Below are 17,013 nucleotides of genomic sequence, written 5' to 3'. Positions count from 1 at the left end.
GAGGTGAGGAACAAAAGACTACACACTGGGTACAGCGTAAAATACTCAGGTGGGCCAGACACGGTGGCTCACGCCTGTAATCCCAGCACTTTGGGAGGCGAAGGCAGGTGGATCATGAGGTCAGGAGATTGAGACCATCCTAGCTAACATGGTGAAACCTCATCTATACTAAAAATAAAAAAATTTGCCTGGCATGGTGGCAGGCTCCTGTAGTCCCAGCTACTCGGGAGGCTGAGGCAGGAGAATGGTGTGAACCCAGGAGGCAGAGCTTGCAGTGAACCGAGATCACACCACTGCACTCCAACGTGGGCTACAGAGCGAGACTCCATCTCAAAAAGAAAAAAAAGCTCAGGTGACAGGTGCACCAGAATCTCAGAAATCACCACTAAAGAACTTATCCATGAAACCAAAAAACTACCTGTACCGCAAAAACTATTGAAATAAAACCAAATTTTAAAAAAAGATAAAAAATAAAGAAATTTCCGTCGTGAGACAAGGAAACTCCCGAAAAAGCCCCTCCTTGCATTTGTCTAGGGGAAGGAACAGGAGAGATCAGAATGTCTGTGATTTGGCTGCAGTTTCTAAGGCCTTTTCATTTTAGTTCAAAGAGTTTAGCATGCCAAAGTACCAAACTTTTGAGGCATGAATTTCAGAGTCCTAATAATAGTCAGAAAAAATGCAATTCTTTTCACCTTCAACACCTTTACTAATATATTAACTACAAGCAAAGAGAGTCCCAATACATTGTACAAAAAGGGTCCCTAAAAGTGTTATTTGCAAATATACTGATTCTTACTCTGTGTCACTTGGATTTTTCAAATGTCTAGTAGTAAAAACGTATGCTCTACTAATATTAAATTAGTATTGGAACTCTAGATAGTTCCTTATTGCAATTTTAATTTTCAAATGTAGGTTCAGTAATTTTTGAGTAAACAGTACTTCTAGGCATTATTACAATTCATTGACTTTCAAATTTCTCTCTATGTTGTCCTTAAGTTTTATAGTGGTACTTCAGAAACAATGATGGGAAGTCAGGACAAGTCCCATCATTTAGGGTTTCCAGGACAAGTATCAACTTTATATTTGCAAATTTTGCATCTTGAAATTCTTTGAAATTATCAAGAAAAAAGTTTTGAAAATAACAGATAGAGACAGACACTGTGGTGGGCTGAAGAGTGTCTCCCCAAAATCCATGTCAACACAGTGCGTTGGAATGTGATCTCATTTGGAAATAGGGTCTTTGCAGATGTAATTAGTTAAAGATCTTGAGGTTAAAATCATCCAGGATTTAGGATGAGCCCTAAATCTGATAACTGGTGCCTTATAAGAGAGAGAGAAAAAAAGGAGATTTGGGCATAGAAAGGCATGCAAACACAGAGGAGACAGAGACACAGGAAGAAGGTCTTGTGAAGATGGCAGCTGGGATTCAAGTTATACTATCACAAGCTAAGGGATGCCAAGGATTTCCAGCAACTACTAGAAGCTAGGATGGGTGCATGGGACAGTTTCTCCGAGCCTCTAGACAAAACCAAACTTGCCAACACCTTGATTTTAGACATCTGGTCTTCTAAACTGTAAGTGAATATATTGTTGTTCAAAGCCACGAAGTTTCTAGTAATTTCTTATGGTAGCACTGGGAAATTAATACAGATGCCAAGAATAATTTTACTTCAAAAATACCTAATCAACTCAGTAGCAAAATTAGTGAGTGGTTCCCTCATATTTTACAAAATCCTGAAACCTGCAATAGGCAGAAGAAGTAAATATCACCCTTAATGAAGAGTATTTTAGAATGATTGTACAATAAATTCATTTGGCATTCCTCCCAGTATGTCCTCTTCTGTCACTGCTGATTCTTTGGGATAGCCAGGTTCAAGGTGACTCATGACTGGTATTACTTAATGACAGTCCATAAATGGTCCTATTCATGCCTGCCAGAGACCTTTCAGGACTGATATGAGAGCCAAAAGTCATGGGAAGGTCTGGCAGTGATTGTGGTCTGCACATCAAAGCACTTCCTGAAAGATGTAATAGGCCAAGATATTTGGGGATAAGCAGACAAATGAGGAAGAATTCCTAGTCAGAAAGCTAATTTGAGAGTGGGGATAAAAACTACCTGTTAAATGATTTACTGCTCTTAAGCCATAGACACTATTGACTTTATTCTGCTGCAGTTTCTAAAGCTGTTTTCTGATAGTTCAAAGAGTCAGGAAGACAAAAAAGATATGTCTTGAGATTATGTGCCAGTCTTTTGCCAGTATACATGCTAATGACCTATTTCATACCTTAACCATCAAAAATCTTATTAGTGGTATCTCTGTTCTATCTTTATTTTTTTTTTTACTACCAATGTGTTCCTCATCTAATATAAAGATTTATCTTAAATATTTGTACTCAAAACCTTTTATTGGATTGCATTTGTATACACATGAAGTCCAGACATCTTAGCCACAATTCAAGTTTCCTCTCGGTGTCAATTAATCTGTCTTTTCATCTTTACCTTGCACTATTCCATTAAATAATCCATGTGCACTTAAGAAACAGAGTGTGTATTGCCAAACTTACTTTGCATTTACTCATATTATTCTTTATCTTACTCATTCCATACCTTCACTTGCTATAATCTCTTCATTTTCTATGTACCAAAGTCCTGTATCTTTTAAATTTTACACACTTCCTTGATCATCTAAGATAAATTAGTCCCTTCTTTAATAAACCCCAATAATTTTAGCATGTTATTCAAAAAGTACTAGACATCTCATTTGTAGGGAAAAAAAAGAAGATCAGACTGTTACTGTGTCTATGTAGAAAGGGAAGACATAAGAAATTCCATTTTGACCTGTGCCTTGAAAAATTGCTTTGCTATTCTAATTTAATATGCTAATTTAAATCTCCCAATTGTTTTAAATATTCAAATTCATTCAACTGAATTATAATAACTGAACATCTTCTCCATACTAGGGATCATAAGGATACAAAGAAATATAATAGGCCAAGCCTGGTGGCTCACACCTGTAATCCCAACACTTCGGGAGGCCAAGATGGGCAGAACGAGGTCAGGAGTTTGAGCCCAAACTGGGCAACATAGCGACACTCCATCTCTACAAAAAATATAAAGACAGTTGGGTATGGTGGCGCATGACGGTGGTCCCAGTTACTCAGGAGGTCTCTGAGGTAGGAGGATTGCTTGTGCCTGGGTGATAGAGCAAGGCCCTGTCTCTCTCACATGCATACATACAAACAGACGTATAATACAGGGTTCTTATGTTCAGGGAATAAATTGTAATAAATTTATTTTGAGTAGTCAGTTTGAATTGTCAATAGTAAGTTTAAATTCAGAATCCATCTCATTTCTCAGGTGGAGAAACTGAGGCTTATATGCTAGAAAATGTTTCTATGTCATGCTCTGTACCAACAAGGAGCTACTGGCTAATCAGGAGTGCTGGCATTTTATTGTCTGAGTCTATGTATTGTCTGGCAGTCTAGTATAAACATGTTTATTTGGTCTAGTATATAGGGAAAAAAGAATCTGATTCTGTAGTGGGAGTTATAGTTTGAGTGGAATAATATTCATTCTAAGTAAAATGTAAATGCTGCTATCAATAAGAAAATAAAGCATTTCAAAGTATGAAAAAAAAAAAAGAAAAATTGCTTTGCTGAGATGCTGTTAATTTGTAACTTTGCCCCAGCCACTTTGCCCCAGCTACTTTGCCCCAACCTTGTGTTTACAGAAACATATGTTGTATGGAATCAAGGTTTAAGGGATCTAGGGCTGTGCAGTACATGCCTTGTTAACAAAATGTTTACAAGCAGTATGCTTGATAAAAGTCATCGCCATTCTCTAGTCTCAATAAACCAGGGGCACAATGCACTCTGAAAAGCCACAGGGACCTCTGCCTTGGAAAGCCGGGTATTGTCCAAGGTTTCTCTCCATGTGATAGTTGAAATACAGCCTCGTGGGATGAGAAAGACCTGATTGTCCCCTAGCCTGACACCCGTAAAGGGTCTGTGCTGAGGTGGATTAGTAAAAGAGGAAAGCCTCTTGCAGTTGAGACAGAGGAAGGCCACTGTCTCCTGCCTGTCCCTAGGAACTGAATGTCTCCGTATAAAACCCGATTTTACATTTGTTCAGTTCTGAGATAGGAGAAAAACTGCCCTATGGCGGGAGGCTAGACATGTTGGCAGCAATGCTGCTTTGTTATTCTTTACTCCACTGACATGTTTGGGTGGAGAGAAACATAAATCTGGCCTAGGTGCACATCCAGGCATAGTACCTCCCCTTGAACTTAATTATGACATAGATTCTTTTGCTCACATCTTTTCTTGCTGAACTTCTCCCTATTATCACCCTGCTCTCCTACCACATTCCTCTTGCTGAGATAATGAAAATAATGATCAATAAAAACTGAGGGAACTCAGAGACCGGTGCTGGTGGAGGTCCTTGGTATGCTGAGTGCCGGTCTCCTGGGCCCACTGTTGTTTCTCTATACTTTGTCTCTGTGTCTTATTTCTTTTCTCAGTCTCTCGTCCCACCTGACGAGATACACCTACAGGTGTGGAGGGGCAGGCCACCCCTTCACACTGAATTTTAGGTATTTTTGAAATCATAAAACCACAGAACATTCTTTATAGAACAAATTGAGTAGTATGTCTCCAAGTATCCCTAACTTGCTTGATGAAAATAATCATCTAGGAGGGTGCTTAATGGGAGAAATTGTCCCATGAACCTATCTTAGCTTCTAGTAGTTGCTGGAAATCCTCGGCATCCATTCGCTTATGAAAGCATAACTTGAATCCCAGCCTCCATCTACACAAGACCTGAATATAGATTCCTGGATGCTGCCTCAATTCTACTTAATCGGAGGAAGAGTCTGGACATATGTACAGATAAGTTTATAACCATTCGAATTTGAGAAACACTAGTCCCATCTATTCCCCTTATTATATAAGTGAGGTAACTGTAATCTCTGCCTGAAGATAACCACCATGTCCAGAGATCATATTAGTAATTAGTGACAGAATGAAAATCGAGGCTAAGGTAATGTGCTCTTTCCATAGCATAGCTCTCCCACGTGTGATTACAAGTCTTAGAGAATGAAACTGGGTCTTTATTGTTTTATTTTTCTTGTGGTGTTTTGCATAATAAATTGCACATGCCATTGGAGAAGTGGACAGTGAAATAATTTTAGGGAAGTAGACTGTAGACTCTATGTCAATAGCTTGCAAATAGGTTAATAAAAACAGGCAAAAGGGAAGAGGCACAGCAAAGTGGCAGAATAGAAAACTTCATTGATTGATCACCCAGCAAGGACATGAAGTTAGCAACTATCTACACAGAAACAACACCTTCATTAGAACCAAAAATCAAGAGAGCCCTCATAGCACCTGATTCTAACTTCATATACTGAAAGAAGCACTGAAGAGATAGAAAAACAGCCCTGAATCATGGATGCCTCTCCTTCCCAAACCCCGATAGCAGCTGTGTGGCACTAAAAGCATCTCTGGGTGCTGTGGGAGGCATAACACAACAATTGTGAGGCATTGAACCCAATGCTGTCCTTTTAGAACAGAAAGGAAACCCGGACAAAACTCAGCTGATACTCACTCATGAAGAGAGCATTTATTGTATATGTATTTTTATTTTTTAAAGTTTTTTCTGTTTTCTTTTTTTTAATTTTTTTGTTATACTTTATGTTCTAGGGTACATGTGCACAACGTGCAGGTTTGTCACATATGTATACTTGTACCATGTTGGTGTGCTGCACCCATTAACTCGTCATTTACATTAGGTATATCTCCTAATGCTATCCCTCCCCCCTCTCCCGATCCCACAATAGGCCCCTGTGTGTGATGTTCCCCATCCTGTGTCCAAATGTTCTCATTGTTCAATTCCCACCTATGAGTGAGAACATGCAGTGTTTGTTTTTCTGTGCTTCCGATAGTTTGCTGAGAATGATGGTTTCCAGCTGCATCCATGTGCCTACAAAGGACACGAACTCATCCTTTTTTATGGCTGCATAGTATTCCATGGTGTATATGTGCCACATTTTCTTAATCCAGTCTATCATTGATGGACATTTGGGTTGGTCTTTGCTATTGTGAATAGTGCTGCAATAAACATACGTGTGCATGTGTCTTTATAGCAGCATGATTTATAATCTTTTGGGTATATACCTAGCAATGGGATGGCTGGGTCAAATGGTATTTCTAGTTCTAGACCCTTGAGGAATCACCACACTGTCTTCCACAATGGTTGAACTAGTTTACAGTCCCACCAACAGTGTAAATGTGTTCCTATTTCTCCACATCCTCTCCAGGACCTGTTGTTTCCTGACTTTTTAATGATTGCCGTTCTAACTGGTGTGAGATGGTATCTCATTGTGGTTTTGATTTGCATTTCTCTGATGGCTAGTGATGATGAGCATTTTTTCATGTGTCTGTTGGCTGCATAAATGTCTTCTTTTGGGAAGTGTCTGTTCATATCCTTTGCCCACTTTTTGATGGGGTTGTTTGTTTTTTTTTTCTTGTAAATTTGTTTGAGTTCTTCGTAGGTTCTGGATATTAGCCCTTTGTCAGATGAGTAGATTGCAAAAATTTTCTCCCATTCTGTAGGTGGCCTGTTCACTCTGATGGTGGTTTCTTTTGCTGTGCAGAAGCTCTTTAGTTTAATTAGATCCCATTTGTCAGTTTTGACTTTTGTCACCATTGCTTTTGGTGTTTTAGACATGAAGTCCTTGCCCATGTCTATGTCCTGAATGGTATTGCCTAGGCTTTCTTCTAGGGTTTTTATGGTATTAGGTCTAACATTTAAGTCTCTAATCCATCTTGAATTAATTTTTGTATAAGGTGTAAGGAAGGGATCCAGTTTCAACTTTCTACTTATAGCTAGCCAGTTTTCCCAGCACCATTTATTAAATAGGGAATCCTTTCCCCATTTCTTGTTTTTGTCAGGTTTGTCAAAGATCAGATGGTTGTAGATGTGTGGTGTTATTTCTGAGGGCTCTCTTCTGTTCCATTGGTCTATATCTCTGTTTTGGTAACAGTACCATGCTGTTTTGGTTACTGTAGCCTTGTAGTATAGTTTGAAGCCAAGTAGCATGATGCCTCCAGCTTTGTTCTTTTGGCTTAAGATTGTTTTGGCAATGTGGGGTCTTTTTTGGTTCCATATGAACTTTAAAGCAGTTTTTTCCAATTTTGTGAAGAAAGTCATTGGTAGCTTAATGGGGATGGCATTGAATCTATAAATTACCTTAGGTAGTATGGCCATTTTCACAATATTGATTCTTCCTATCCATGAGCATGGAATGTTCTTCCATTTGTTTGTGTCCTCTTTTATTTCATTGAGCAGTGGTTTGTAGTTCTCCTTGAAGAGGTCCTTCACATCCCTTGTAAGTTGGATTCCTAGGTATTTTATTCTCTTTGAAGCAATTGTGAATGGGCGTTCACCCATGATTTGGCTCTCTGTTTGTCTGTTATTGGTGTATAAGAATGCTCATGATTTTTGCACATTAATTTTGTATCCTGAGACTTTGCTGAAGTTGCTTATCAGCTTAAGGAGATTTTGGGCTGAGACAATGGGGTTTTCTAAATATACAATCATGTTTTAAACCCATTCTAGCCAAAGCGGAATTGTCCATTGGAGCGATTTGAACTTGAGTCCCTGCAAACCTTACCACTAAGGGCTACAACAGTCTGTGTCTCCAAGTAAACTTGAAAGGCAGTCTAGGCCATAAGGACTGCAAATCTTAGGCAAGTCCTATGGCTGAATTAGACCCAGAAAAGGTGGCCTGGGGGAACACACAACATACTGAGACACCAGATGGGGCAGCCAAGGGAGTGCTGACATCACCCCTCACCTAAACCCAGGCTACACAGCTCATGGCTCCAAAAGAAACCCCATCCTTCCACTTGGTCAGTAAAGTTGCAGCATACAAAATCAACATAAAAAAATCAATAGCCTTTCTTTATGACAACAGTGAACAATGTGAAAAGAAATTTAAAAAGTAATTTTATTTACAATAGCCACAAGTAAAATTAAATACTTAGGAATTCACCAAAGAAGTGAAATATCTTTATAATGAAAACTATAAGACACTGATGGAACAAATTGAAGGGGACATGACATCAAAAGATGAAGAAATATTCCATGTTTATGAGTTGGAAGAATCAATATTTTTAAAATGTCCATACTGCCCAAAGCGATCTGCAGATTCAATGCAATCCCTATCAGAATACCAATGATATTTTCTACAGAAACACTAAAAACAATGTTAAAATTTATCTGGAACCCCCAAAGATCAAGAATAGCCAAAGATACCCTGAGTACAAAGCATAAAACTGGAGGCATTACATTACCTGACTTCAAATTATACTATGAAACTACAGTAAACGAAACAGCATGGTACTGGCATAAAAACAGAAACATAGACCAATGGAACAGAATAGAGAACCCAGAAACAAATCCACACACCTAAAATCAACTTATTTTTGACAAAGATGCCAGGAACATATACTAGGAAAAAGTCTTTTCAGTAAATGGTATGTTGATAAAACTAGATATCCCTATGCAGAAGAATGAAACTAGACCCATATTTCTCACCATATACAAAAATCAAATCAAAATGATTAAATATTTAAACATAAGATCTCAAACTATGAGACTACTACAATAAAATCTTGGGGAAAATCTCCAGGGCATTGGTCTGGGCAAAGTTTTTTTAGCAATACCCCAGGAGCACAGGCAAAAAAAAGCAAAAATGAGCAAACAGGATCACCAACTCTGTGAGAAAATATTTAATAATCCAATAAAAAATAGGCAAAAGTTTAAAAAATATGTTTCTCCATAGAAGACCTACAGATGGCAAACAGGCATATGAAAAGGTGCTCAACATCACTGATTATCAGATACAAATCAAAACTACAATTAGATATCATTACACCCTAATTGAAATTAATTATATTCAAAAGACACGCAATAACAAATGCTGGACAGAATGTGGAGAAAAGCGAACCCTCATATACTGTTGATGGGAATGTAAATTAGTACCACCACTATAGAAAACATTTTGGAAGTTCCTAGAAAAACCAAAATTTAAGCTAAGAATTGACCCAGCAATCCCACTGCTGGGTATATACCCAAAAGAAAGGAAATCAGTATATTGAAGAGAGCTGCACTCCTACATTTGTTGTAGCACTGTTCACAATGGCTAAGATTTGGAAGCAACCTAAGTGTCCATCAACAGATGAATGGAAAAACAAAATGTGGTATATATATGCAGTGGATTACTATTCAGCCATAAAAAGAATGAGAGCCAGTCATTTGCACCAACATGGGTGGAACTGGAGATCATTTTGTTAAGTGAAATAATACAGGCACAGAAAGACAAACTTTACATGTTCTCACTTATTTGCAGGATCTAAAAATCAAATCAATTAAACTCATGGGCATAAAGAGTAGGAGGATGGTTACCAGAGGCTGGGAAGGGTAGTGGGGAGATAGGAGGGTTGGGAATGGTTAATGAGTTCAAAAACATAGGTCGAATGAATAAAAGCTGATATCTGATAGCAAAAAAGGGTGAGTACAGTCAACAATTATTTATTGTGTATTTTAAATTAATTTAAAGAGTATAGTGGGATACTTTGTAACTCAAAGGGTAAATAGTTGAGGGGATGGATACCCCATTCTCCATGATGTGCTTATTTCACATTGCATGATATATGAAAACATATCATGTACCCCATAATTATATACATCTACTATGTACCCACAATAATTAAAAATTTAAAAATTAAAAAATAAATAAAATTACTTGACATAGTAGTTTGTATAACTGAAAACATCATATTTAAAAAGAGCCAGAGAGAAATCATAAATACACACTCTATTTTGAATAAATATTGGCCATTTACTTGAGAAAATTATTTCCCAGTACTCTCCTGTGACTTGCAAGGAACCATAAAACATTTTCATTTGAACTCGACAAGTTGAAAATGTGTACAATGGAATTCTCTCATGTGCAGAGTATATGGATCTTATAAGGAAATATAGCACAGGCAGATGGGAAAATTCCAGTCCCATTTAAATACATGAGGGAGCTATGAGGTTTGAAAAGATAAACAGATATAAAAGCAGTATGGATATCCGGGCATATTGTTTTAGAAAATAATGAACACTCTCCTGATTCTCCATTCTGAATATAAGATTATTTCACTCATAATGAAACCTCTAGGTTTTTGTAGCATTGTTCTTATTTTTAAAAAGCCCACTTGCGCCTTCTTGGCATCAGAATTTGTTTCTGTCTTTGTAATGTCAATGCACTTGTTTTGATCTGACAAGTTTAATGTCATTTGACAGGATGAAAGCCACCCATTTTCTGAGAACTGAGTGCTTGAAGGGCACTCATCCATTTTGTAAGAAAATTCTATTCCTTTCTAGTACTTCGATAGTCCTTTCTTTAGACAACAGAATGAAAATGAATACATTATAAAGTCTGAAATCCTGTCAGAAGAAAAAAAAATTAACTCTCCAGATTTCCTAGCATCCTAAGATGTAAACATAAAGCTATGATAAATATAAGTTATTTTACCTACAAATAAAAGCAATTACCTTTAAAAAAATCTTACCATGCACTAGTCACTATAATTACATAAATACATGTTTTCAATATTTCATTTAGTACAGTATTTAACAGTGTTTTATTTAATGGCCACAAAAATGCCATCAGAGAGGTATTTTTATTTTAGTTTTACAGATTAAGAAACTGACTCATAGAAACTTGAATTCATCAAAGTAAAATGACAATAGATGAAAAGACTTGATTCAAATTCTGATCTGCCTGATTCCAAATTCTAGGTAATAACCTTTTGCTACACAAAGCATGTTTCTAGGTGCATCTTATTAACTTCACATGGCAGCATGTTAGAAATACAGAATATCGGGCCATACCTAAAACCTACTGAATCAGAATCTTCATTTTAACAAGTTACCTAGTTGATTTTAAAGCACCTTAAAGTTTGAGAAACCCTGTTACTAGGGTTTAGAGTGCCTGTTCTCTTGTAGAACCCAGTGATATACGTATTATTAAATTTAATAATTGGCAAAGACTATCCTTTGAACAAAAGTCAGGCTCCTCTGCATCCTCTTTCTGACTAATCCCTGCCCTTGGGATCTGTGCTTGGCCCATTTCCTCCAATAGCAAGAATCCTGCTGGATCAGATTAGCAAAACTCTCTTGCCCTTGACATCTGATCACTGACCCCTGGTATCTGACCACCTTTGATAGCTTATCAAATCTCTTATCTCATACCCTCTACATCTTCTCACTCTTGCGGGTCTTCAATAATACTCCTCTGGGGTGCAGTGGTTCATGCCTGTAATCCCAGCACTTTGAAAGCCTGAGGTGGGAGGATCTCACAAGGCCAGGAGTTCAACATCAGCCTGGGCAATATAGCAAGACCTCATCTCTACAAAAAATTTAAAAAAATTAGCTGGTTATGGCGGTGTGCGCCTGTAGTCCCAGCTATTCAGGAGACTGAGGTGGGATGATCACCTGAGCCCAAGTGTTTGAGGATTTAATGAGCTATGATAGTCACCACTGCACTCTAGCCTGGGTGACACAGCAAGACTCTGTCTCAAAAAAAATAAAATAAAATAAAATAAAACTCATGTAAAGTTGGTTTACCCATAGATATTTTCTTATCATAGATATTTTCTCTTATTAGTTTCCCATTCACTCACCTCCACTATGCTCTTTGGTTATAAATTTTCATTCCCCCTTGTGTCCCTGTATTGAAAGTTGAGCCCAATATCTCTCCCCTACAAATAAGCAAAACAAAACAAAACAAAACAAAACAAAAAAATATTTCTGTGGTTTCCCCGAATAAAGTCTGCCTTAGTGTCTTTAACAAGTGTCATGAATAAATTTTTCTTCAACATAATCCAAGAGATATAAACTATTTGGTAGCTCAAACATTATATTAGCCCTAAAGTATGAGTTTTAAAATGAGAGCAGTATATTTATATCACACATATTTGCTTTAAAATTTAGTTAGAATATGAAACTTTTGGGAACATGAAACTAGCATGCCTCCATGTTCATTTTAATAAAACATTCAGGAAGCTCTTGTTAGCATAACACTCTGTGAGTTACCATCTACAGAAAAGGATAAAGAGAAGAGAAGTCATCGCCTTCTAATGGAATCACTGTCAGATTCTTCAATTCAATAAATAAAAATGCGTAAATTAAGGTTGCATCATTTTTCTTTCTTCTCTATCCCCATTCTTCACCAAACTCTCTTCCTTTCATGTCTTACTTCTCTTGAATCTTTTTGTTTCTTTCTTAAGAAAGTAGACTCCAGGATCCTTCAGCATTGTTCAGTCTCACATTCATCTTTCAATGGAGTGATTGAGAAAAATAAGCCCATGGAGTTTGAGAATGATCAAACTCATGAAATAAGAAAAGGCTTAGCCCTTTCATTATAACTAATGTGTCATTCTCTATCCCCAAGGGAGAGGTTGGTTCTAATAAGAAGTTCTCCAAGAACATAAAGAAATGAATACAAATTTTGGAAAGAATTAAAAGATTCTAGGGAGGCCTGCCCCTTAGAGCTTAGAAAGTTTCTTAATGAAAATGAGCAGGTGAAGAAAGCAAAAATGATGTTAAAATTAGCCTCTAGACTAAATTATCCTTCAGTTTATTATGGTCAGTTTCAAATGTCTGTGCTGGCTATGACTTATCATTGTTTTTGAAATGCATAAAATATTCAGTGACTAAGTAAGATCATTTAAATGAGAGATACTTATTGAAAAGATTAAGAACATTTGTTTAAAGTCTTTTAAACACAAGTTCTAAGTGATCAGGAAAATATAATTTAACTGTTATAATATATATAACAAACTTTATATGTATATAAGTGTATACATATATATGTATATAAACCATATATGTATTCAAAGCATATATATACACATATATAAGCTTTTATATATATATATACACACACACACTTGTATATATATAAACTTATATAAACAAGCTTAATAGTTCCAGGTGATCAGGAAAATATAATGTAACTGTTTTTTATAATATAGATAATAAACTTTATATAACAAAATTATCACTGTTTGTTAAAATATATAACAGTTGAACATAATGGACTGGAAATTGTCTTTCTTTTACTACAAAGTAGTTTTTTAAAAATGAGTCAACTGGTTTCTTGAAAGCAAGAATCCAACTGTTTTCATTAAGGTCTGTCATCACTCATTTCTTTCAATTATCTTCCCTTTCTTGACCATTTTTCCAGACAGCACCACTTTATCTATTTTTAAGATCCTTTGATGCCAACAGCACAAAGGGGCTTCTGGCTCCACCTTCATTATTCCTGAACTGTTGGTGGATATTTACACCGTCATTTACAATGAAAGTGTGAGCCAAACGTAAGACACTGTAATCATCACAGTCACTGTGATGAAATGTTGGTGCTTAACTGAAAGAGAAAATAACATTGATTTGGTTCAGCTGACCTGAAATCATGACCAAAACTTAGGTAGTTACTTTCCATGTCAAGAAAAGGGAAAACCACAAGTTTAGCAACTTCTGTTTTCATCATTTTTAATTTATTTGTTTGTTCATTTTCTTAGAGAGGGAGTGTTGCTCTGTCATCTAGGCTGGAGTGTACTGGTGTGATCATAGCCCACTGTAACTCTGAACTCCTTGGTTCAAGGTATCCTTCCGCCTCAGCCCTCCAAGTACCTGGGACTCAAAGTGCATACCACCACACCCAGCTAATTTATATTTAAAAAAATGTAGAGACGGGGTTTCTTTCCCTATGTTGCTCAGGCTATATTTATTTATTTTTAAAGTGAGTAACAGAGCAAGGTTTTAACAGAAAATAAGTCAACAACCTTTTCTCCAGAAATAAAAATTATTTTATAATGCAATGTCACTTTCTCTTTTATTTCCATTGTTGATATTATAAGATATTGACTGGAAGAAAAAGCCTTCAGTAACTTTCAATTCACTTCCTGGCTGAGAATATTGGAAGCCAAAAGTAATATTAAATATAAAGCGTTCGATTTTCATATTTTATTGATGCAGTATCTGATATATAGAGAAGTAAAGTACTTCTCCCATAATCACGTCACTGATTGCTGAATCAGGCCTAAGAATACAAATGTCAGTTGCATGTGATTCTAATCACACTATGAACTATTAATAAATTCTGACTCAAGTTTCTGCTTTGTATTTGTTATGTCATGAAAAGAGGACTGGGGCAGCATGAGGAATGTCAAATCCAAACCCATTTTCTGCCTCAGTGGGTAAGATCTATATTTCTTTCCAGTAAGGTTCTAGAAGGATGATGATAAATGGAAGTCATAAACTGTAGTCCAAAATTAAGATACGTGAGACTAAAATCAACCCTGTGTGTGTGTGTGTGTGTGTGTGTGTGTGTGTGTGTGTGTGTGTGTGTTTTGTGGTAGGAGAAGGAAAAGGGCGTTCTTTGGTGAAATACTTTTATGAAATACTGTTGCCACAAATGTTAACAAATATTTCTGCTTTCTACCTTTCAGTTTTTAATATGCTAACATTGTTAGTTGCTAAAAATAAATATGTACATGCAGCACATAACAAACATATCCAAACACAAATCCTATTGTTCTTGGGACATCTCCCGAGATCAGTGATTCACTAACCATAATAGGGAAAGCACTGGGTGGGTCAGCAGAGCATAGAAATCCAACTTCCTTGTAGCCATAGAATGATTGGACTTGTGTCTTGAACATTTCCCATGGGGTCCCTCTTAGACATTTGTTTCCAAGATTTCACCAGAAGCCTACTCAGTGGGAGGCATACATTTTAAGCTATATTATTTATTAGTTTCTAAACTCCGAAGTTATTACTTTTGGAGTTCTGGCTCACAATCGTTAGGTAACAAGAAATTTTGAGTTGAAACTCAAAAAAATGAACTTATTGAGTTATATTTGTAAATATTACTTTCAAATAGAATTGCTACTTGTATATGTTATTCAGTATATTTGCTTCCAGGAGACATACATACTTTGGAAGCCACAGTACAAATGTAACACGACTTGATGACATGGAATTGGAACGAAGCAGTTATTTGAAACATCTTAGTGGCTAGTATATCTATATCTCCGAGGCGCAGATATTTCCACCCTTACGCTCACATTCCTTGTTCACATGATAAAGATGAAGGCATGTATACAATATTTGTCTCTAACTTCTCCTTTTTTATGCTTCCATGACAAATCATTATGTTTTATATTTATATACCCTTTGGAGAATAAACTTCTTTTGTTTCTCTTACCAAGCAATTATTGTAATTGCTGTCAGTTCAAGGAGGAAAAGAACAATATCTGTTTTGTTTATGATGGCATTCAATTACTTAATACAGATGTAGCTTGTAGCAGATGCTCAATGACTGAAAAATCATGACTTTTTCATGTCATTTACTCATTCATTGATAATGAGTAAATGGACAAGATTTTGGGGTCATATCTATATCCTAAATTTGCAAAATCATGTATTTCTACTTCTGACTCAATATGTTAGTTTTATAGTTTAAATCTTACAATACTGTTTTACTTCCCTATCTTCCCATTGCTTTAATTAGTCTCTAGTTTTCCCACCTAAAATGTACAGTACAGCATTCTTCTGGGGGCTGAGGTTTCCAGTGCTTCATTTCATGTAAAGAGATTCTAAAGTAGCCACAAAGTATATTTAACCAATTCATTTCAATTATTTCATGCAGTAGATAAAATGAGAAATAAATGGTCTCTGGAAGCTTTCTGTACACTTAGCAATAAGACTACAAATTTTTTTTGAAGATAAAGAAAGAGCAATATTGAGCAAGCAGAAGAAAATTCTTAGGGAGCAGTTTCCATAAGACTTCACGTTATTTGAGTTGCAAGTTTCAAGTAAGTTAGTTCTATACTTACTGAGTTCTCAAATTACCTCATAAAATACAGGACACTCTTTATTACTAACGGGCTTAACATTTAAGGATTTCTTAATATCCCAAATCATAAAAAGTGGAAGTATAAAGTAAAACAGGGACATTTTTGGAAGTGAGGAAACAGGAACATTTCCTCACTTCCAGATCAGGGATATGTCCCCTAGATAATAAACCTCGAAAGTTTATAAAATGATTCTTTACTTGATCCAAATCATACAGTGATGGTCAATTTAAGTGAGTAAATTGTTGTCAGAGAATTGAATCTAACACAGAGATACCGGCAAATTATCATTTTGAAAGGAACTTTATTTAATTATAATATTAGTTTCAATAAATTGGGTTTTTTGGTCAAAGTTTTCAGAATAAACATTTCAATAATTGTACGTAGGTAGTAGTGTTTAGAGTTGGAATAAAGCATGAACATCAACTAGTGCAACATCCTAATTTAAGAGACATTAAAATTGGAGCCCAGTATTTGATTTGTATATCTGTGCTGGAGCCAGGATAGGGATTTCAGTCCCCCAAAACTGATCCAGTAGTCTCTCCTCTCTAACATAAATTAAACCTGATTTTCATGAATAGTATGTGACATGTTATCCTAAAGCTAACTTATACGAAGGCATAGAATCCTTTAAATGAATAGAAGTCCATATAATTTTTATAACATTGCTGACAAGTATGTTGTTACTTTTTTAATTGGGGAAAAATCCATAAATTCACATAATTTGGAATAGTTTATCTTAAAGGAATGCATGTAATTGAGAGCTAAAATCCTTTTCATTGAGAAAGTGATAAAGAAACTTGGACAACTAAAAAAAATTTATGTCCCTTAATGGGCCATGAAATAATTCTGTTGAAATTTGAAGGAAGTGAAAGAAAGTAAATGATTACATGAAGAAATGGACAACTAAGATCTCTAGAAAAAGTAAAACAAAATTCAACTGGCTTCCTCTACCTGCCAATGATAATATACATATTGAGAAGACAAAGATAAACTAAAGAAGGACTACTCTGTTTTAAACAGAATGTAATTAAAATA

General features: G+C 36.1%; 1 long non-coding RNA gene and 1 pseudogene across 1 annotated transcript in view; both read left to right on the top strand.

The window, feature by feature from the left end:
• The window catches only part of LOC105490345 (uncharacterized), an 848,896-nt gene that overhangs the window by 677,582 nt on the left and 154,301 nt on the right, over positions 1-17,013 (top strand). The window lies entirely within an intron of this gene.
• Positions 1,041-7,472, top strand: LOC139360774 (uncharacterized; annotated as a pseudogene).

The sequence above is a fragment of the Macaca nemestrina genome, chromosome X (genome assembly GCF_043159975.1).
Source record: "Macaca nemestrina isolate mMacNem1 chromosome X, mMacNem.hap1, whole genome shotgun sequence".
Classification (NCBI taxonomy): domain Eukaryota; kingdom Metazoa; phylum Chordata; class Mammalia; order Primates; family Cercopithecidae; genus Macaca; species Macaca nemestrina.
Note: the sequence above shows the minus strand (reverse complement) of the source record. Positions and strands in the feature narration are given on the sequence as shown.